At 42.4% G+C, this 21709-nt stretch overlaps 1 protein-coding gene and 1 long non-coding RNA gene across 4 annotated transcripts in view; one reads left to right on the top strand and one right to left on the bottom strand.

Annotated features, from left to right (window-relative positions):
* The window catches only part of PDZD2 (PDZ domain containing 2), a 462289-nt gene that overhangs the window by 382655 nt on the left and 57925 nt on the right, over positions 1-21709 (bottom strand). The gene's annotated exons all lie outside the window — the stretch shown is intronic.
* LOC143647190 (uncharacterized) lies at positions 12206-17997 on the top strand. 2 transcript variants are annotated; one of them, XR_013157902.1, is made up of 3 exons: positions 12206-12286; positions 12464-12613; positions 17199-17997. It is a non-coding gene; the product is annotated as an uncharacterized LOC143647190 (long non-coding RNA). The 2 variants fall into 2 exon arrangements; XR_013157901.1 differs by lacking the exon at positions 17199-17997 and adding an exon at positions 14090-16441.

The raw sequence follows: 21709 nt of genomic DNA, 5'->3' as shown, positions 1-21709 counted from the left end.
TAGACTGTGTGACCCTGACAAGACACTAAACCTTTCCAGACCTCATTTTTTTCATCTGTAAAGTGGGTGCCATGCCATCTATTTTGCAGAGTTGTTGTGAGGATCAAATGAGATGTATATGAAGTCACTAGAATAATTATAGTTATAATATAAATATATTATATTTATACATTTATAAAGAATATAGATTTTAAAATGTATAATTATAAATATAAATAGATACCTATAATATAAATATCACATGATATAGAAATTGGTCAGTAATAGTTCATAAAATAACTATGTACTGAAGCCTGAATATGCTGCGTCCATTATCTCAATTCTCCCAAGAACTTATTATTCTCCGTTATATAAATGAAGTTTAATTTCATGGACATTGCATTTGTTAAGGCAAACTAATCTGCACAACCAAGAGGGATGAAAATGTTTGACACTGATAATCAGGTGATCTGCTTAAATGTATTTGTATTTTGTATTCAGCTCAAAATACAGTCTTTCTTCTTCCTGAGACTTTTTATTGTCCATCCTATTTTTGGACAATTATCTTCCTTAGGGGAGTGGCGGTGTTGGTGGGGTGGTTTCTCCCTAGAGGACACTGTCAGTGTCTGGAGACATTTTGTCAAAATTGGGGGGGTAGAGGTGGTACTACTGGCATCTCGTAGATAAAAGCCAGGGAATGCTGCTAAACATCCTACCCTATCTGCACATGGTAGCCCCCCACCCCACGCACATATACACAAGAAAGAATGCCAACAGTGCCAAGGCTGCGAAATCCAGTGTTCTAGTTTGCAAGCTACCGGAATGCATTATCAGAAATGGAACGGCTTTTAAAAGAAGGAATTTATTAAGTTGAAAGTTTACAGTTCTAAGGCTGTGAACATTTCCCAATTAAAACAAGACTATAAAAATGTCCAAATTAAGGCACCAACAAGAAGTTACCTTCACTAGAGAAAGGCCAGTGACGTTCAGGGTTTCTCTCTCAAGTGGAAAGGAATATGGTGAACAGGGTGACATCTGCGAGCTTTCTCTCCAGGCTTCTTATTTCATGAAGCTCCCCCTGGGGCATTTTCTTTCTTCATCACCAAAGGTGATGGGCTCTCATGGTTCTCAGGGTTCTAAAACTTTTTCCAAAATATTTCCTCTTTTAAAGGATACCAGTAAACTAATGAAGACCCATCTGCAATGGGTAGAGTCACATCTCCTTCTAATCAAAGGTTAATACCCACAATTGGGTGTATCACTCTCCATGGGGATAATCTAATCAAGTTTCCAATCTACAGTGCTGGATAAGGATTAAAAGAAATGGCTGCCTCCACAAGATGGATCAGGATTAAAACATGCTTTTTCTAGGGTACATAATCCTTTCAAACTGGCATATCCAGCCTTAGGGGCAGAGTCCATATATTAATATGTCTTTGCAGCAACTAGAGCCCACGCTTACCCAGCACCTGAGACATGGAGAGTAGCCAGTGACTGTTTCCTGGGTGATCTTTTAACAAGAGTCCAGTTTCATTAGTGCAGCTTGCATATTTGTAGTGGGAGACAGTTTTGGAGGAAAGAATTTCAACCAATGTCACTTTCAGAGTGGGCCAAACTGACACTGGTACAAGATAAAGAAATAGAGTTGGAGCCAAGCAGAATCAAGTCAGTGCCTATTCTTTACAAGACAGTTCTCACTTGCCTTTTATATTTGGACTATGGACACTGGAGTGGGTCGAACCTGTGCTCAGACCCCTGAACAGAGTCTTCAGGGCAAAACCACCTATAAGATAGTTGATCCCAGGTCCAGGCACACATCTGCCTTCCACACCAGCGAGTTGAAGGGCCCTCCCCACAGACACTGAGGAGTTTGGAAACTGTCCTTTCAATTTTTTTTTAACCAGTTCTCTACTCTCCAATTGAATACTCTTCGTCTAAAGCAAAATGGCCAAAATAGCACTACTTCATCCTTAGAGTTGACCTTGGTCATGCCCAGGCACATCTCACTGGTCCATAGGACATTAAAGAGCAGGGACCCCCATTCACATTGTACAGATGAGAAAAACGAAGCTTGGGATATTGTGTGTTTCCCAAAGTTAAACAACCGTGGGGAGCGGTAGGACTCTAAAGCTGAGCTTCCGTCTGCAAGTTCAGCACTCTTTCCACTCCATCATGCCCCATAGGGGAGGCCAGGATTGCCTGTTTCACGGTCCACTACTCCAAGGCAGCTGAGAGGAATGGGGCTGTGAGACAAACTGGTCTTATAGGACATGGGAGGAGGAAATATGGGTTACCTGGTGGGAGATGTGCAGAGCCTGGGGACCCCCAGGTGTGTGCCACTATGATAAATCTGAGGCTGGTGGAAACCCCCTGGGAGTGGAGATAGCATGCCTCCCGGGTGGAGCAGGGACAGGCCGGCAGAGGGGCATGAAGGGCCCAGAGTTCTTCCTTCCTTTAGGAAAGGTTTACTGAGCGCTACTAGGCAAGATGCCATAGATACAGAGCAAACAAGGCAGGTAAGAACACAATTGTCTCAGAACTTAGATTCCAGAAGGAGAGAGATGTTAAACAAGTAAACAAACAAACAAACAAAAACGTATTGGGAGTGTCATGTTCAGTGCCAAAAGAGAAACACACAAGAAGTTGCAATAAGAACGTCCCACTTGTGAAGGAGGCACTAATTAGACAAAAGATCAGGGAAATGCTCCCTGAGGAAGTGACATTTAAACTGAGACTGCTGCATAAAGAGGGAGGAACCAGGTGTGAGGTGGGGTTGGTCGGGGCACCTCATGCCAAGCCTTGAATTTTATTCTGAGAGCAATGGGAAGCCAGCACTGGAAAGTTTTACGCTACAGAGAAGTTTTTCCATTTTGAAATATCATATTGACCACAGTGAGAAGAATAGACCAGAGAAGACCAACAACAGAAGCAGGACACTAGGCAGGAAGCCTTCTTCTGGGTATGAGATGAATGCACCTTGCATGGTGTGAGTGACCAGGTACCTAAGCAGGAGACACATTTGACACGGATATGGAGGTAGGGCCAACAGACCTTGCTGATGGATGCTTTGTGGGGAGCGAGAGGTAAAAGTGAAGGTGATGTTCATGCTTCTGAACTGAGGCGATCACCAGGTGGTACCAATTACTGAGATGGAGAAATCCAGAAGGAAGATTTGGGGGAAAGTAGAGCACCATATTCCAACATTCGATACCAACCCCTTCTTAGCCTGCTCACTATTGATAAATATTTATTGACATTTATTGAAATACAACTTCAAGGCACTGTCACTAAGACTCACTTTTTAAGAAATCTAAACTATGTAAAATGGGGGTGGGGGGATTGCAAAGCAGTAGGTGTAATTTGATTGCATTTGAGTTTTTTTTTTTATTAATTAAAAAAAATTAACTAACACAACATTAGAAATCAATCCATTCTACATATGCAATCAGTAATTCTTAATATCATCACATAGGTGTATGGTCATCATTTCTCAGTACATATGCATCGATTTAGAGAAAGAAATAGCACGACAACAGAAAAAGAAATAAAGTGATAACACAGAGAAAATACAAATAAAAATAAAAAGTACAAAAATATATAAGAGAAAGAAAAAAAAACAAAAAAAAACTATAGATCAGATGCAGCTTCATTCAGCGTTCCAATATAATTACATTACAGTTAGGCAGTATTGTGCTGACCATTTTTTTTTTTTTTTTTTTTAGACATCATACCATTCTACATATGCAATCAGTAATTCTTAACATCATCACATAGATGCATGATCATCGTTTCTTAGTACATTTGCATCGGTTTAGAAGAACTAGCAGTATAACAGAAAAAAATATAGAATGTTAATATAGAGAAAAAAAATAAAAGTAATAAAAATAAGAACAAAACAAACAAAACAAAACAAAACAAGAACCTATCGCTCGGATGCAGCTTCGTTCAGTATTTTAACATGATTACTTTACAATTAGGTATTATTGTGCTGTCCATTTTTGAGTTTTTGTATCTAGCCCTATTGCACAGTCTGTATTCCATCAGCTCCAATTACCCATTATTTTACCCTATTTCTAACTCCTGCTGAACTCTGTTACCAATGACATATTCCAAGTTTATTCTCGAGTGTCGATTCACATCATTGGGACCATACAGTATTTGTCTTTTAGTTTTTGGCTAGACTCACTCAGCATAATGTTCTCTAGGTCCATCCATGTTATTACATGCTTCATAAGTTTATCCTGCCTTAAAGCTGCATAATATTCCATCGTATGTATATACCACAGTTTGTTTAGCCACTCGTCTGTTGATGGACATTTTGGCTGTTTCCATCTCTTTGCAATTGTAAATAACGCTGCTATAAACATTGGTGTGCAAATGTCTGTTTGAGTTTTTGCCCTTAATTCCTTTGAGTAGATTCCCAGCAATGGTATTGCTGGGTCGTATGGCAATTCTATATTCAGCTTTTTGAGGAACCGCCAAACTGTTTTCCACAGTGGTTGCACCATTTGGCATTCCCACCAACAGTGGATAAGTGTGCCTCTTTGACTGCATCCTCTCCAGCACTTGTCATTTTCTGTTTTGTTGATAATGGCCATTCTGGTGGGTGTGAGATGATATCTCATTGTGGTTTTGATTTGCATTTCTCTAATGGCCAGGGACATTGAGCATCTCTTCATGTGCCTCTTGGCCATCCGTATTTCCTCCTCTGAGAGGTGTCTATTCAAGTCTTTTTCCCATTTTGTAATTGGGTTGGCTATCTTTTTTTTTTTTTTTTTTTTTTTTTTTTTTTTTTTTTTTTAAGGAAAGACAGAGAGAAGGAAGGAAGGATAGAAGGAAGGAAGAGAGGAAGAAAGGGAAACATCTTTTTTTTAAACATTTTCTTGTTTTATTGTATTTTGTTTCTCCGTTTTTGTTACATGGGCTGGGGCCGGGAATCGAACCGAGGTCCTCCGGCATAGCCGGCAAGCACCCCGCCCGCTGAGCCACCGCGGCCCGCCCCAGGGTTGGCTATCTTTTTGTTGTTGAGTTGAACAATCTCATTATAAATTCTGGATACTAGACCTTTATCTGATATGTCGTTTCCAAATATTGATTCCCATTGTGTAGGCTGTCTTTCTACTTTCTTGATGAAGTTCTTTGATGTACAAAAGTGATTAATTTTGAGAAGTTCCCATTTATTTATTTCCTTCTTCAGTGCTCTTGCTTTAGGTGTAAGGTCCATAAAACCGCCTCCAATTGTAAGATTCATAAGATATCTCCCGACATTTTCCTCTAACTGTTCTATGGTCTTAGACCTAATGTTTAGATCTTTGATCCATTTTGAGTTAACTTTTGTGTAGGGTGTGAGATATGGGTCCTCTTTCATTCTTTTGCATATGGATATCCAGTTCTCTAGGCACCATTTATTGAAGAGACTGTTCTGTCCCAGGTGAGTTGGCTTGACTGCCTTATCAAAGATCAAATGTCCATAGATGAGAGGGTCTATATCTGAGCACTCTATTCGATTCCATTGGTCGATATATCTATCTTTATGCCAATACCATGCTGTTTTGACCACTGTGGCTTCATAATATGTCTTAAAGTCAGGCAGTGCAAGACCTTCAGCTTCGTTTTTTTTCCTCAAGATGTTTTTAGCAATTCGGGGCACCCTGCCCTTCCAGATAAATTTGCTTATTGGTTTTTCTATTTCTGAAAAATACGTTGTTGGGATTTTGATTGGTATTGCATTGAATCTGTAAATCAATTTAGGTAGGATTGACATCTTAACTATATTTAGTCTTCCAATCCATGAACACAGTATGCCCTTCCATCTATTTAGGTGTTCTGTGATTTCTTTTAGCAGTTTTTTGTAGTTTTCTTTATATAGGTTTTTTGTCTCTTTAGTTAAATTTATTCCTAGGTATTTTATTCTTTTAGTTGCAATTGTAAATGGGATTCGTTTCTTGATTTCCCCCTCAGTTTGTTCATTGCTAGTGTATAGAAATGCTACAGATTTTTGAATGTTGATCTTGTAACCTGCTACTTTGCTGTACTCATTTATTAGCTCTAGTAGTTTTGTTGTGGATTTTTCCGGGTTTTCGACGTATAGTATCATATCGTCTGCAAACAGTGATAGTTTTACTTCTTCCTTTCCAATTTTGATGCCTTGTATTTCTTTTTCTTGTCTAATTGCTCTGGCTAGAACCTCCAACACAATGTTGAATAATAGTGGTGATAGTGGACATCCTTGTTTTGTTCCTGATCTTAGGGGGAACATTTTCAATTTTTCCCCATTGAGGATGATATTAGCTGTGGGTTTTTCATATATTCCCTCTATCATTTTAAGGAAGTTCCCTTGTATTCCTATCTTTTGAAGTGTTTTCAACAGGAAAGGATGTTGAATCTTGTCAAATGCCTTCTCTGCATCAATTGAGATGATCATGTGATTTTTCTACTTTGATTTGTTGATATGGTGTATTACATTAATTGATTTTCTTATGTTGAACCATCCTTGCATACCTGGGATGAATCCTACTTGGTCATGATGTATAATTCTTTTAATGTGTTGTTGGATACGATTTGCTAGAATTTTATTGAGGATTTTTGCATCTATATTCATTAGAGAGATCAGCCTGTAGTTTTCTTTTCTTGTAATATCTTTGCCTGGTTTTGGTATGAGGGTAATGTTGGCGTCATAGAATGAATTAGGTAGTTTTCCCTCCACTTCGATTTTTTTGAAGAGTTTGAGGAGAGTTGGTACTAATTCTTTCTGGAATGTTTGATAGAATTCACATGTGAAGCCGTCTGGTCCTGGACTTTTCTTTTTAGGAAGCTTTTGAATGACTGCTTCAATTTCTTTACTTGTGATTGGTTTGTTGAGGTCATCTATGTCTTCTTGAGTCAAAGTTGGTTGTTCATGTCTTTCCAGGAACCCGTCCATTTCCTCTAAATTGTTGTATTTATTAGCGTAAAGTTGTTCATAGTATCCTGTTATTACCTCCTTTATTTCTGTGAGGTCAGTAGTTATGTCTCCTCTTCCATTTCTGATCTTATTTATTTGCATCCTCTCTCTTCTTCTTTTTGTCAATCTTGCTAAGGGCCCATCAATCTTATTGATTTTCTCATAGAACCAACTTCTGGCCTTATTGATTTTCTCTATTGTTTTCATGTTTTCAGTTTCATTTATTTGTGCTCTAATCTTTGTTATTTCTTTCCTTTTGCTTGCTTTGGGGTTAGCTTGCTGTTCTTTCTCCAGTTCTTCCAAATGGATAGTTAATTCCTGAATTTTTGCCTTTTCTTCTTTTCTGATATAGGCATTTAGAGCAATAAATTTCCCTCTTAGCACTGCCTTTGCTGCGTCCCATAAGTTTTGATATGTTGTGTTTTCATTTTCATTCGCCTCGAGGTATTTGCTAATTTCTCTAGCAATTTCTTCTTTGACCCAGTCGTTGTTTAGGAGTGTGTTGTTGAGCCTCCACGTATTTGTGAATTTTCTGGCACTCTGCCTATTATTGATTTCCAACATCATTCCTTTATGGTCTGAGAAAGTGTTGTGTAAGATTTCAATCTTTTTAAATTTGTTAAGACTTGCTTTGTGACCCAGCATATGGTCTATCTTTGAGAATGATCCATGAGCACTTGAGAAAAAGGTGTATCCTGCTGTTGTGGGATGTAATGTCCTATAAATGTCTATTAAGTCTAGTTCATTTATAGTAATATTCAGATTCTCTATTTCTTTGTTGATCCTCTGTCTAGATGTTCTGTCCATTGATGAGAGTGGTGAGTTGAAGTCTCCAACTATTATAGTATATGAGTCTATTTCCCTTTTCAGTGTTTGCAGTATATTCCTCACGTATTTTGGGGCATTCTGATTCGGTGCGTAAATATTTATGATTGTTATGTCTTCTTGTTTAATTGTTCCTTTTATTAGTATATAGTGTCCTTCTTTGTCTCTTTTAACTGTTTTACATTTGAAGTCTAATTTGTTGGATATTAGTATAGCCACTCCTGCTCTTTTCTGGTTGTTATTTGCATGAAATATCTTTTCCCAACCTTTCACTTTCAACCTATGTTTATCTTTGGGTCTAAGATGTGTTTCCTGTAGACAGCATATAGAAGGATCCTGTTTTTTAATCCATTCTGCCAATCTATGTCTTTTAATTGGGGAATTCAGTCCATTGACATTTAGTGTTATTACTGTTTGGATAATATTTTCCTCTAACTTTTTGCCTTTTGTATTATATATATCATATCTGATTTTCCTTCTTTCTACACTCTTTTCCATATCTCTCTCTTCTGTCTTTTTGTATCTGACTCTAGTGCTCCCTTTAGTATTCCTTGCAGAGCTGGTCTCTTGGTCACAAATTCTCTCAGTGACTTTTTGTCTGAGAATGTTTTAATTTCTCCCTCATTTTTGAAGGATAATTTTGCTGGATATAGGAGTCTTGGTTGGCAGTTTTTCTCTTTTAGTATTTTAAATATATCATCCCACTGTCTTCTAGCTTCCATGGTTTCTGCTGAGAAATCTACACAAAGTCTTATTGGGTTTCCCTTGTATGTAATGGATTGTTTTTCTCTTGCTGCTTTCAAGATCTTCTCTTTCTCTTTGACCTCTGACATTCTAACTAGTAAGTGTCTTGGAGAACGCCTATTTGGGTCTAATCTCTTTGGGGTGCGCTGCACTTCTTGGATCTGTAATTTTAGGTCTTTCATAAGAGTTGGGAAATTTTCAGTGATAATTTCTTCCATTAGTTTTTCTCCTCCTTTTCCCTTCTCTTCTCCTTCTGGGACACCCACAACACGTATATTTGTGCGGTTCATATTGTCCTTGAGTTCCCTGATACCCTGTTCAAATTTTTCCATTCTTTTCCCTATAGTTTCTGTTTCTTTTTGGAATTCAGATGTTCCATCCTCCAAATCACTAATTCTATCTTCTGTCTCTTTAAATCTATCATTGTAGCTATTCATTATTTTTTCTATGTTTGCTACTTTATCCTTCACTTCCATAAGTTCTGCGATTTGTTTTTTCAGTTTTTCTATTTCTTCTTTATGTTCAGCCCATGTCCTCTTCATGTCCTCCCTCAATTTATCGATTTCATTTTTGAAGAGGTTTTCCATTTCTGTTCGTATATTCAGCATTAGTTGTCTCAGCTCTTGTGTCTCATTTGAGCTATTGGTTTGTTCCTTTGACTGAGCCATATTCTCAATCTTTTGAGCGTGGACAGTTATCTTCTGCTGCTGGCGTCTGGGCATTTATTCAGATTTCTCTTGGTGTTGGACCCAGCAAGGTTGTTATATTTTTCTGTGAAATCTCTGGGATCTGTTTTTCTTATATTGCCCAATATGTGGCGCACGTGGCACACGTTTGTCTCAAGTGTTTGGAATGGGTCTCCCCCAGTCACCGATCTCCGTGGCCTGGGATTTCGGATCCAATTCTCTCCGTTGGTTCAGGGGCCGCGCGTGGTGGGGGCATCAGCTGCCGCGGCTTGAGGGGACCCTGTGGCTGGTTGCGGGCCACAGCAGGCCTGTGGGATTCCCCACTGGACCAGGAAGCCTCCCGTGGGGGGGGGCTACCGCTGCTTGGATAGCCCTCCTATCCGAGACTCGTATCCGCGGACTCGCAGAGACTCGAAGCCGCCCGCAAAAGAGGGGTGCTGCCTGCCTCGGCTTGGGAAACTTGCTTCTCCAATACTCTCAGCTGGCCCGGAAAGGAGGGAGGGAGTAACTCGGACCACCGCAGCTGCCGCTGATCGGGAAATCACGCGCCGCTCGGGGGTCTCACCGCAGCCGAGTCTCGCAGCCAGTCTAGCCAGCCCAGACTTTGGATAGCCCTCTGATCTGAGATTCGTAGCCGCGGACTCAAAGCCGAGACTCGAAGCCGCCCGCAGAAGAAGGGCGCCGCCTGCCTCGGCTTGGGAAACTTGCTTCTCCGATACTCTCAGCTGGCCCGGGAAGGAGGGAGGGATTAGCTCGGACCGCCGCAGCTGCGGCTGCTCGGCAAATCACGCGCTGCTCGGGGGTCTCGCCGCAGCCAAGAGTCGCAGTCAGACTTGCCAGCCCAGACTTTGTATAGCCCTCTGATCCGAGACTCGTAGCTGCGGACTCGAAGCCGAGACTCGAAGCCGCCCGCAAAAGTGTGGTGCCGGCCGCCTTGGCTGGGAAGCTTGTCTCTCCGAGTCTCTCAGCCAGCCCGGGAAGGAGGGAGGGATTAGCTCGGACCGCCGCAGCTGCAGCTGCTCGGGGGTCTCGCCGCAGCCAAGTCTCGCAATCAGACTTGCCAGCCCAGACTTTGGATAGCCCTCTGATGCGAGACTCGTAGTCGCGGACTCGAAGCCGAGACTCGAAGCCACCCGCAAAAGTGTGGCGCCGGCCGCCTTGGCTGGGAAGCTTGTCTCTCCGCGTCCCTCAGCCAGCCCGGGAAGGAGGGAGGGATTAGCTCGGACCGCGCAGCTGCGGCTGCTCGGGAAATCGCCCGCCGCTCGGGGATCTCACTCACCACAGCCGAGTTTCGCAGTCAGACTAACCAGCCCAGACTGGGTTACGCTGTGTGTCCATTCCCTGCTGTAGCCCCGGGAGCTGTTCTGTACTGTTTCTGTTCACCTATTAGTTGATTTGGAGTCGGAGGAACTAAGACGCATGTACCTTACTAAGACGCCATCTTGGATCTCCATCGATTGCATTTGAGTTTTTAAGACAATATTTAAATAGTTATTAGGGAGGGATTTGGACTTTCTACTTTCTCCTTTCCTTATCACTTTTGTAACATTTTTTTTTAATGAAGAAAGAGTCACTCCTTTGGAGCCAGGCTTTTTTTCCCCCTCTGAAAACGCCCCACATATCTCTCACTGGAAGTCATAACCTATTAGGACATTGAAGGGAGTAGAGTTGGGAGGGAAAGGGACGCAAGCCAAGTCAATTAAATAGACAGCCCCATGCATGGTGCCCTGAACACTTTCCAGCCAGCTGTCATATGAGTCCTCTACTAAAGCATTCAAATTCCAGTCTCCCTTGTCTTCTTGCTTCACCAGTTCCCATTTTCCTATTTCAGCATGCTTGCTGTGGAGGTGTGTTTAAAGTCAGAAAGTGAAGGTCCTTGTTCTTCCTTAGCTCAAGCTAGCCCAATGTGCTTGGACCATCAATATGAGAGCAGTCATCAGTCACCTCCTCTGGGAGGCCCTCCATGACCACCCCAGGCTGTTAACTTTTTTTCTGGTCCCTTTCCTGCCATAAGCAAGGTCTTGATTGCAGTATTTATCTCACTATATTATAATTTTTTTTTAATATGCATGTTTCTTCCCTTTGACTGATAGCTTAGAGGGGACACCTGCTATGTTTTTTGTCTACTCAATGCCTTTTTGATACCCTTATTATGGTCCCAGAATTTCCTATCTCATGATTCCACACATCTTTAATGAGTTAGAAACTTGCTTTCCCAGCTTGGTTTAGGCATGTGACCTGCGCTCCAGAAGCGATGGGTGTTGGCTTGTGAAAGCCATTTTAGCAAAGACAACTACAGACATCCAACTTTCAGAAACATCAGTATCAGCAGAGAATCTTGGAGCAGAATTTTATGCTCAATGTCAACCATTGGTGCCTATGCCCAGAGATGGCTGCAGAAAGGTCTCCAATGTTGCAGAGCATTGGCCTGAGTTGGTTTATGGCCTCCAAGCTAGTTCTGTCTCCCCCAGAACTTCTTTCATAATTTACTTTTCTGCTGAAACCAGCAAAAGTGGATTCCGTTGTTTGCAGCCAAAAATCCTGGCTGATAAGTGAAGTTCTCACGACAAAGATAGTTTCATTCATTTCTCTATCAGCAGTGTGTATCAAAGTGTCTTGCATATGGAAGGCACTAATAAACTACGGTGAATAAATGAAAAAAAAGTATGAAGAGACCAGTATTTAAATGAATAGTCTCTCAAATCCCCTTTCTTTCAGTGATCATTAAAAGGTATTATTTTTCCTATATCTTCCCACTAATTATAGAAGAAACAAAGGGAGGTTGTTTCTCATAGTGATTCTCAAACAACGTTTCTTTGGAATATAGGAGACGTTTCCATTGTTAAAACTGAATAATAGTCTTTCCAAATTTGTAGAGAAAAATTTATCACTGTAGCATGATAAATTTTGTCAGTTTCAAAATTTCACTCAGAAATTTCTTTAAAAAGCCAACACCTGCTACTGTTATGTCAGCAAGTACAGCAGATGAAACAATAATTGAGCAAGTAAGCAAATACTGCAGCAAAAACTCAAAACCATTAGCCTGCTTAGTTCAACACCCTCCCCCCTCTCTGTGCACATTTTGTTCATGGGGATTTGAGATTGCAAGGTTAATGCAGCATCCTATTTTCTGCTAGCAAAGTTGTTCCTAGTTCATATTACGGAATCGAATGATTCAACATTTTATTGAATGGACCCCATTGGCTTATAAATTGTTGGGCAGCTGAACATTTTTTGAGAACTGCAGTTCTAAGATCTTTTCATCTCTGGCTATTCTTCCTTTTAGGCCTCTGAGGCTTAAATCTCAACCTGCAGACTGGGTACGATGGAGCCTAAACGGAAGCTCCTGGATGCCAAGCCTTCTTCCAGGCCCTTCTGCTGCCTTGGTTTGTTCTCTGTAGCAAGATGGGGCAGCAGGGCCATGGTGGCTCAGCAGGTAAGAATGCTTGCCTGCCAGGCCTGAGGACCTGGGTTCGATTCCTGGTGCCTGCCCATGTTAAAAAAAAAAGATGGGGCAGCAAATTATGATGGGCTCTCGGGCAGGGCCAGCCTCATATGGAGATGTCCTCCATGCACCAATAGACTCCTGACTCTCCCAACCCCAATAGAAGCCATTCCTTTATACTACACACTGTCCCGTCCTTCCATGCTCTTTTTTTATGGCATGGGCAGGCACCCAACCCCAGTCTCCAGCATGGCAGGCGAGACCTTTCAATTCTGTTACTGTGAATGGGTTTTACTGAGGAGCTGACAGCCACCAGGCCCCTGCAGAAGGCCCTGACGGGGATTAGGGGAGGAAGAGACACAAAAAGAGAAGGTGGGAGGGGCCCAAGACAAACGGTCTACCTCAAAATTGTCTCTGGGCCTCGTGCTGGGCTGGCTCCAGGCCTCTTCCAGAGACCGTGGTTTTGAGGGATGAGAGAGCATTTTAAAAGGGGCTCTCTGGGTGGCTGCACGGCTGGGTGGGTGGGTGGGCTCCTGCTTTACCCCGCCCGGCCCCGTCCTTACCATTCCCAGGCCAGATTCCCAACAGTGGCTGAAACACAGCTGCACTGAGTTAGAGCTCAGGGCTCTGCTTTGTAATAGGACACATAGGGATGGGGAGTCCCCACCCTACCTCCTGCTTTACCCAGGCCTCTAGGAGGGGCAGGTGGGGGAGTTGGGAAGCAATGGCTTGCTTTCATTGCAGTCACGTGGTGTCTGACTATCTTTGTAGTTAGTGCAGATGGAGAAGAAACGACAAACCAGCAATAACTTAAGGAGGCAGACTCAGCAGAACTCGACGGGAGGGGGGATTGGAGAGGAGCTAGGACCACCCAGGTACTGGTTTAAACGTCCAGGAAGACCATGGGGCCGTTCTCCAGTTGCAGAGACCCTAGGAGGAGTAGGTTTGGAAATGATGGTAGCTTCATCATGGAGATTATCGTGGTTTCTTTTGTTTGTTCTGCCTTTTGATTAGAGAAGTTGTGAGTTTACAGAACAACCATGCATAAAATACAGGATTCCCATTTACCACCCGATTATGAAAACCTTGCATTGGGGTGGTCCATTTGTTACAACTGACGAAAGCACAGTGTTATAATTGCATTATTAACTCTAGTTCACAGTTTAATTTAGGGGTCACTGCTTGTGTTATGCAGCTCCATGCCATTATCATGTTTTAATGTTTCTATTTACATGTCTGTTTCCCTGTTTAGATCTTATACTCCTTGAGGACACAGGCAGCATTTTAGACATTTCTAGTATATTCCACTACTACTAAAACACTGATGTAAGCTTTTTTGGTGGGGGGGAGGTTTGCATGGTTCAGGAATCGAACCTGAGTCTCCCGCATGGAAGGTGAGCATTCTACCACTGAACTACCTGTGCACCCTGATGTTAGCATTTTAACAATTGATAATTCAAACAACAGGTGACACCCAGGACTTGGGGAAGCCTGGACACATGGAATCCATGGACACATCATCAGGAATTGCTCTGGAGTGGTGCAGGCCACCCAACAACCACAACCAGACCCCGACAGAGGGAGGCCCCTGACCACCAGCTCTGCCTTGGCCCCAGCTGGCCACCCTTGTTCCCAGACGAGCCTGTGGACGTGAGCCCATTTCCAACACCGATGCCTGTTGGCAGGGAAATACAGAGTCAATATATTCAAATCCTCTTCTGCACAAATGATGCTCGCCTGAAGCCACGACCTGTCAGGGGAAACACCAACTTCCTTACTAAGTGCTAGAAGGAAGGATGCCTGGATGTATAAGAACTAGACCTTGACTCCAATTCTCTCCTAGCAGAACTGTGAATAATTAATGTGCAGATAATTAGTAAGGCAGTATCTAATGGTGGAAACTTACTACACTGGCTAAGTTTGAAGAAATCCAAAAGATAGGGTGGTCCAACAAAGCTTTGAAGAGGAAACAGGCCTTGAAGGCCAGGCAGGTTTGAGGTAATCACTGAGAAAGAAAATGACACTGCAAACACAGGGCTGCGGGAAAGCACATGGCAAGTTTAAGGGCCAATTAATATTTCTGTTTCCTTCTGGTAAGAGCATGGAAAGACCCAGGTCTAGAACAAATCCAAATGGTATAAGTATTGCCATTTCCAAGACAGACATGACCAATAAATCATGGCACTGAGCCTTGTGTGGCCTCAGAATCTTTCTCAACACTGTACTCCAAGTAACCACAGGCCACACTCATGATGAAGATGACTTTGCTGTCCCTGATTGAGGAGAGGATAAGCCCAGGCTGGGCTAGGAATTCTGAGGCTGGACATGTTCAGATCCCCGAGTCAGAACTCTTTTCTAGATATTAGGAACAAAGAGGGTTCGTATCCGTTACAGCTCAACTCCCAGAGTCCGAAGGAGGTTTGATCTTCTGGGGCTGAGACCACTGCAACCCACAGAGGTTCTCTAACCATAATTACCCTTGACGTGACCGCAGGCTCCAAATTCTTCCCCAGTTCTGCTAGAGGGGCCCTGGAGTAGCTTATCCCCAAAGAAGGTCCTATTCAATTCCTTCCCTTCCTGTTCGCACATGCCACTTCCCTGTTGAGAAGTAAATCCCTTTCGTGAAGGAAAGCCTCATCCCCATGAATCTAAGCAGTTCTGTGGCTGCTCAATCAATGGAAAATGGCAGAGGCAATGCTGTGCCAGTTCTGGTGTTAGCGTTGAAGAGAATTAACAGTTTCCTCTTCCTCTCTCATGGGAGCCCTGAACTGCCATGTAAAAAATCTGGCGACGCCACCAAAGAGACCACATGGGGAGGCCAGATGGGCAGGGAGAGGCCCCGTGACTACACGGAGACAGGGAGACAGACCCAGCTGTCCCAGCCGAGTCCAGCTTTCCACATGTTCCCTGCCAAGGTCCCTGACATGCAAGTGAAGACTTCCTGTACTCTCTCCACCAGCCTAGCAACAGCTGGATTCTAAACTAAGAGGTCCAAGTCCATGCCATGTGGAACAGAAAACTGACCAGCCCAACTCTACCTCGGTCCCTGGCCCAAAGAATCATGATCAATAAAATGATTGTTCTCTTAAGCCACTATGTTTAGAGTGGACTGCAATGCGAAATAGATAACCAGAATGGGCCCCACTTCACAAGCAAGTACTTCCTGGAGCTCTGGGTTCTTGGCCTGAACCCTCTAAGTCCCCTGCGCCTTACCGCATCCAAGAGAAGTCAGGAATCTGCATTCTGGACCAGGACACCAAACTTCTGATCACTCCCGGCCTTGGCTTCAGCTCAGCACCAAGTCTTTTCCTTGAAGTCAACAAGTACAATTTCTCAAGAAGCCAAGTTAATCACTCACTGTAAGACTCAAAGGTCCAAGTTCTCCTATTTGTTGTTCTTTTTAAAAGAGATACAAAGGGCAGGCCTCTTCTCCTGAGACTGGTGCCTTTCAGAGCTGCAGCCAGTGCCTCCTCTAAGGACTGGAGAGCATATTGGCTCAGAACCGCATTGAAAACCTTGCAAACCTACTGTAGACAAACTCTCCTCCAGAAACTGGGTAATCACAGTTCAGGATGCACTCCAGATGTGCTCGTCTTGCTGAAGTCATGTGTGGCCCTAGAGCTCACAGGGCCCAACAAGCTTCTTTTCTGCATGAGGACACTGAGACTTAGAGATTGGACATGGTTTGCTCAGGTCCAAAGAGGAAATCAGCGAAGACTGGAGCCAGACACCAGGCTGCCTGAGTCACTGTCCAGGAGCAATCCACAACCTCCTTCTACTGACTGGCACTGGGAGGAGGTGACGGCCTCAGGGAAATGTCTCCTCTGCCTGCATTCTGGTTTACAGAGTGCCCTCCCACCCACCCACCCTTTAAGGTCTTTGGCTTAAGCGATGTATGCAGACAAGCACAGACTTGCTTCTACTCTGGGAACTCTCTCCAAGAGCTCAGTGAAAAGCTCACAGGAGGCAAGGAACAGAAAGATCCTCTCCTCCTCTCTAACTCTCATTCTCACCCTCCAACACATTTATACAGATAGTATCTTGGGTCACAATACATTTTGGGGATTAGGAGTGTGCCTGTGTACCCTGTACCCTTTAATTAGGTTGGATGCATAAAGGATGAGCCTTGCTGGCTCCTATTTTAGCAAAGAGGATGTCCAGATCCCTGCATTGATGTCCATCTACTGATGAACGTTCTGTATGGACTCTGGCACCTGGAAATGCCTTTGTCAAGACCTTTGTCTGAGGACCAAGGCTTGCAGGCATCTCAGAGAGACTCAGCAGATAGGAGGAGCGTCTCAAACAACAGTCATCATCACCAGACATCACTGGAAATTGTTGCAACATGTGCTTTTCTATTTTTTTTTTTAACATGGGCAGGCACCGGGAATTGAACCTGGGTCCTCTGGCATGGCAGGCAAGCATTCTTGCCTGCTGAGCCACCGTTGGCCCACCTTTTTAATTAACAACAATTTCCCACGTGCCAGATTCTGTAGAGGGTGCTTTGCAAATGGGTTATCTCATTTCATCCACACAATGACACAATGAGGTAGGCTCTCATCTCTGTTCTCTACAGGTGAGGAAACTGGAGAGCAAAGAAGTTGAGAAACAAGTTCAGAGTGATCAGCGAGGAAGCTGCAGAGCTGGAATACGGAAAGAAGTTCAGCCAACTCCAAAATCCATCCTCTTAATCCTGATAGTGCACCAACTTATTCCATAGGTGGCTCATTAATGTAATTCCTTTCAAACATATTAAACCGTTATGCACGTGATCCAATCTCAGAATGATGCAGTGATCACAGAAATGCTGTCCAGCAACCAAAAGCTCTAATATAGTTCTTTACCTGCATTTTCCAAGCGTTATGGAGGAGTTTTGTGGGCCATAGCTATGCTTCTTAATATCTCCTCTGTCTCTCTAAATCACTTCCTTCACACTTCTGTCTTCAACATTTTTCCCAAATCTCCTCCCCATCACAGAAACTGAGCTCGGGGAAGGCAGCTGTTCCCCTGTGCATGCTCTCCAAAAGAGGCTCCTTTACAACCAGTTCTTAAGGCAATGTTTTGATGTGACTTCTTTTGTGGCTTTGGAGAGATACTGGAGGAAGGTTTGGACAGGAAGGCCACAGAGGCACAGAGAAGAGAGCCACATCCTTCTTGAACATGTGATCACTCAAGGGCCCAGGAGTTGCCCAGCATAGTTTCACATCCTCCAAGGAGAAAACTTATCCATGACTAACCAACCCTGGCCTTGACCTTCTCACAAAAACCCAAAAGAGTCATTTGGGCAAAGCAGGGTCTTCCTCTGATGGTGGGGTGGGGGAGAAATTGAGCCAAAATCCTCCCAGGAAGGCAGGGCAGGTGCGAGAAAGGCTGGGAACGCTTACTATTAATTAAATTTCTGTTTTGTCATATTCACATTCTGAGTTGTTTGTTTTAATTATCTTTTGTTTTATTTTCCAAATGCAGAGTCTTTAGTGAGAATCGTGTGAAAAGCTCAGGAGTGTGGTGCCCACGGTAGCTTGTCATAGGTTTTGTACACTGGCTTCCTTAAAAAGGAAGAGAAAAACATCTAGGGAGAGAAGGACTGTCACCCATTTAGCAGCATGAGAAGTTAAGAAATGGTTTTCCATGCAAAGACTATTTTTTTCCAAACAGCTAAAAACTTTCTTTAAAAACAAAAATGTTAGCTAAATTTTTATAGGTTTACTACTGCCTAAAAGGTCATGATTTCAAAAAGAAGAAATTGAATTAGTACCATTATTCCTACAGTTTACTGGAAATTCATGTAATCCCTATTATAGTACTATCATAATCCTTTAAAAATAACTGAGGAAGTAGCCTTAATTCTTGAAAATGACTGAATAACTACAGGGCTTTTAAGGTGTGACTGTGTGGCAGTGAAACCTTGTGACTGACACTTCCTTTATCCAGTGTATGGACAGATGGGTAAGAAAAAAATAAGAAAAGACAATAAATAAATAAATTATAGTGGGGAACAGGGATATGGAATGTTTTAGGTATTCTTTTTTACTTTTATTCTTATTCTTATTATTCTGGAGTAATGAAAATGCTCAAAAATCTATTGTGATGACGAATGCACAGCTATATGAGGATACTGTGAACCACTGATTCTACTATTTGGATGATTATATGGCATGTGAATATATAATATATCTCAATAAAGTTGCATTTAAAAAACAATATGAATCAAGGATGGGCAAATAAGGTGGGGGCATATTCATTTGGTGGAATACTATACAGCCAGGAGAATGGACAATTTACAATTGCATGCGGTGCTGTGGGAACAGCACATGAACACATAAAGAAGAGTATATACTACGTGATTTCATGTTTATAAAGTTTAAAACAAGGTAAAACTAACCTTTGCTCTTAGAAGCTGGAGTAGAAGGCAGGGGGAAGCATGGCAAATGCTCAGGGACCAGTGATGTTCTGTTTCTTGATCTGGATGCTGGTTTCATGGATGTGTTGATTCTGCAAAAATTCTTTGCGCTACATACTTAGAATATGTGTGCTGTAAATATGTATATATTATGTTTCAATAAAAAGTTACAAACAAACAAGCAAAATAACTGGTGGAAATTACCAAGCCCATCATGACCTAAATTCAGAAAATGCCTTTGTTACTAGTGGAAGACCAGAGCTGAAGCCTTTTCTTCATGTTTTTCTTCATGTAGGCCCGAATGCAGGTGACCTTCATTTGACCTTGGCTCATGTTGGGTTGAAAGCCCAGACCCAGGGCCTCCATGCTGCACATATACATAATCTTGGTATAGTCTTCTCCCCTGAGTTGTTCAGTGCCCAGGCTATGCATGATGGTTCAACTTTACAAATAAATAATGATTTTCAGAGACATCAGTTTCCATTGATGACAAAGAAGAAGCATCCATTTTGCTTTAAAAATAGCTTTGAGGGTTATCTAAATTCATTGAGAAAAATAAGCATAATCCAAGTGCAGAAAATAGACAAAGAGAAACAAATGCCTAGCCTCCTGCCGCATGGCCCTTCCCCAAAGACACAAGTGTCCCCAGGGCCATTTATGGTTGGGACCAGATGCTGTAAGTACCGGGTATGCAATGACTGCTGTTGCCCCCTCACCATCTATCCTTATGATGTGCAATTTTAATTTATAACTGTGGGTGAATTATATCTGTGCTCAGGACCAGGCAGGGAAGAACTAAGGGCGGAAGGGGCGGGGGCAAGGATTTAGATAAATAGGTTGCAAAAGATATAGTGAAAAATGCCAGACCAAAATTGAAGAGATGGGATGTAACTGTTTCAAACTACATGAGGATGCCGTTCCCTGCCACTCTACCCTAGTACTGTTAACCCTTCCGAGAGAGACCACAGCTCTGAGCTGCTGTTATTACCAGGGCAAGAAGGAGACGGCTCTCGGACACAGAGGGTCTCAGGATTGATGATGTTGCGAGTCTCTTTTAAAGAGGAACAATTCTGTGATGCTTTAGGCTGCCAGGATTGAATTCACTTTTGCAGTAGTTTCTAGGTGGGTGTAAAGCCTGATTCTATAGCGGGTGTAGAAACTACAAAAGAAATGATGGCATTGCTAAGCTTTTCAACAAATCTGCTTCTTGCCCAGGCTCTTTCTTATGGCTTCCTGTCATGCTCTCCACCCTGTTTCACTGGCCATGCCTCCAGACTGCTGCTTGTGGCATCCCTTCAAACTCCTGTTCTTTGGAATAGATCCCCCACATCTCTCAGATATAACCTGGTCAGATCCTGCACCCCCTGCTTACTAAATCTCTTCTTTATTTACAAACTGAAGGTCATTTCTGAACATGTTGCCCTCCATACTTTGGCTATAAGAAGCTCAGGGTCACACCTGCACATGATCACTGGCAAAGAGTTCAGGACCTCCTTTAATTCATTCAGTCAACAAATATTTCCTGAACACCTACTATGTGCCAGTCACTATAGTGCTCCCTTGTGTGGGACCAATAAGTGAACAAACCAAGCAGAGAATCCTTCCTTCATAGCCCTACATCCTTCCTCTTATTTTTCCTAACTATATTTTCCCTTTGTCCTTGATAAAGGCAAAAGTAGTGGGTTCTCTGCCCAGTGCATATAACAGCTAATCCATGATACCCAGGTTTCAAAGAGATGGAGTTTACTGCTAGGCATGAAGCATGAAAGGACAGGCTTAAAAAATCTGTCTTCTGGAGTCTAAGAAGTTCACGGTTTTTATGAATTCAAACAAGGGGAGATGAAGTTATTAACATTTCAATAACAAGTATAAGCAGAAATAATGTACAAATGTAAAGGAGTGGAGCTATGCCTCAACCAAGCTAACCATTACAAGAAAATTCAGTGGTTAGCTCTGAACTGATTCAAGCTCCTTGGTTACTGTTTAGGGGTTGCCTTTGTGATGATAATACTCTAAAGTTAACAATAACAACAAAAATAGATAAAGGAAATAATAGTGAAAAGGTTTTTATAATCACAAGGGTATAAGATAAAGGCTATACAATCATTAACAGAGATCCAGGCAGCTGGATTACTGTTCAGAGAGGTATTTCCCTCTGTCTACTCCAATATACCAGAAAGTTAGAAAAAAAAAAAGGCATAGCTATATTATCATCCCCTCAACCCTAACTTTTTGGTTATACCCTGATTTCCTCCATTTAAAAGATACTTATTGTCCGTGTTTCAGTTATATTGTATTTGCATATATTCCCAATCTTATTATACTGTACCAATCCATAATCTTGTATAATATACAAAAGTACTGTTTATTGTTTATAAGGGTTCGACTGCTTTTAACAATAAGTAGGTTAGGCCATGGTAAGGAATAAATTAGATATCTATAAATCAGAGAGCACTCGGTAGGGGCTCAATACATAGTTATTTTTTTTATCTGTCTTAATCTGTGCTAGTTTGAAAGGATGTCTGTACCCTAGAAAAGCCATGTTTTAATCCTAATCCCATTTTGTAAAGGCAGCCATTTCTTCTAATCCCTATCCAGTATTGTATATTTAAAACTGTAATCAGATCATCTCCCTGGAGATGTGATTTAATCAAGAGCAGTCGTTCAATTGGATTAGGTGGAGGCGT

This window comes from Tamandua tetradactyla, chromosome 9 (genome assembly GCF_023851605.1).
Source record: "Tamandua tetradactyla isolate mTamTet1 chromosome 9, mTamTet1.pri, whole genome shotgun sequence".
Lineage (NCBI taxonomy): Eukaryota > Metazoa > Chordata > Mammalia > Pilosa > Myrmecophagidae > Tamandua > Tamandua tetradactyla.
This window is presented reverse-complemented; position numbering and strand designations above follow the sequence as displayed.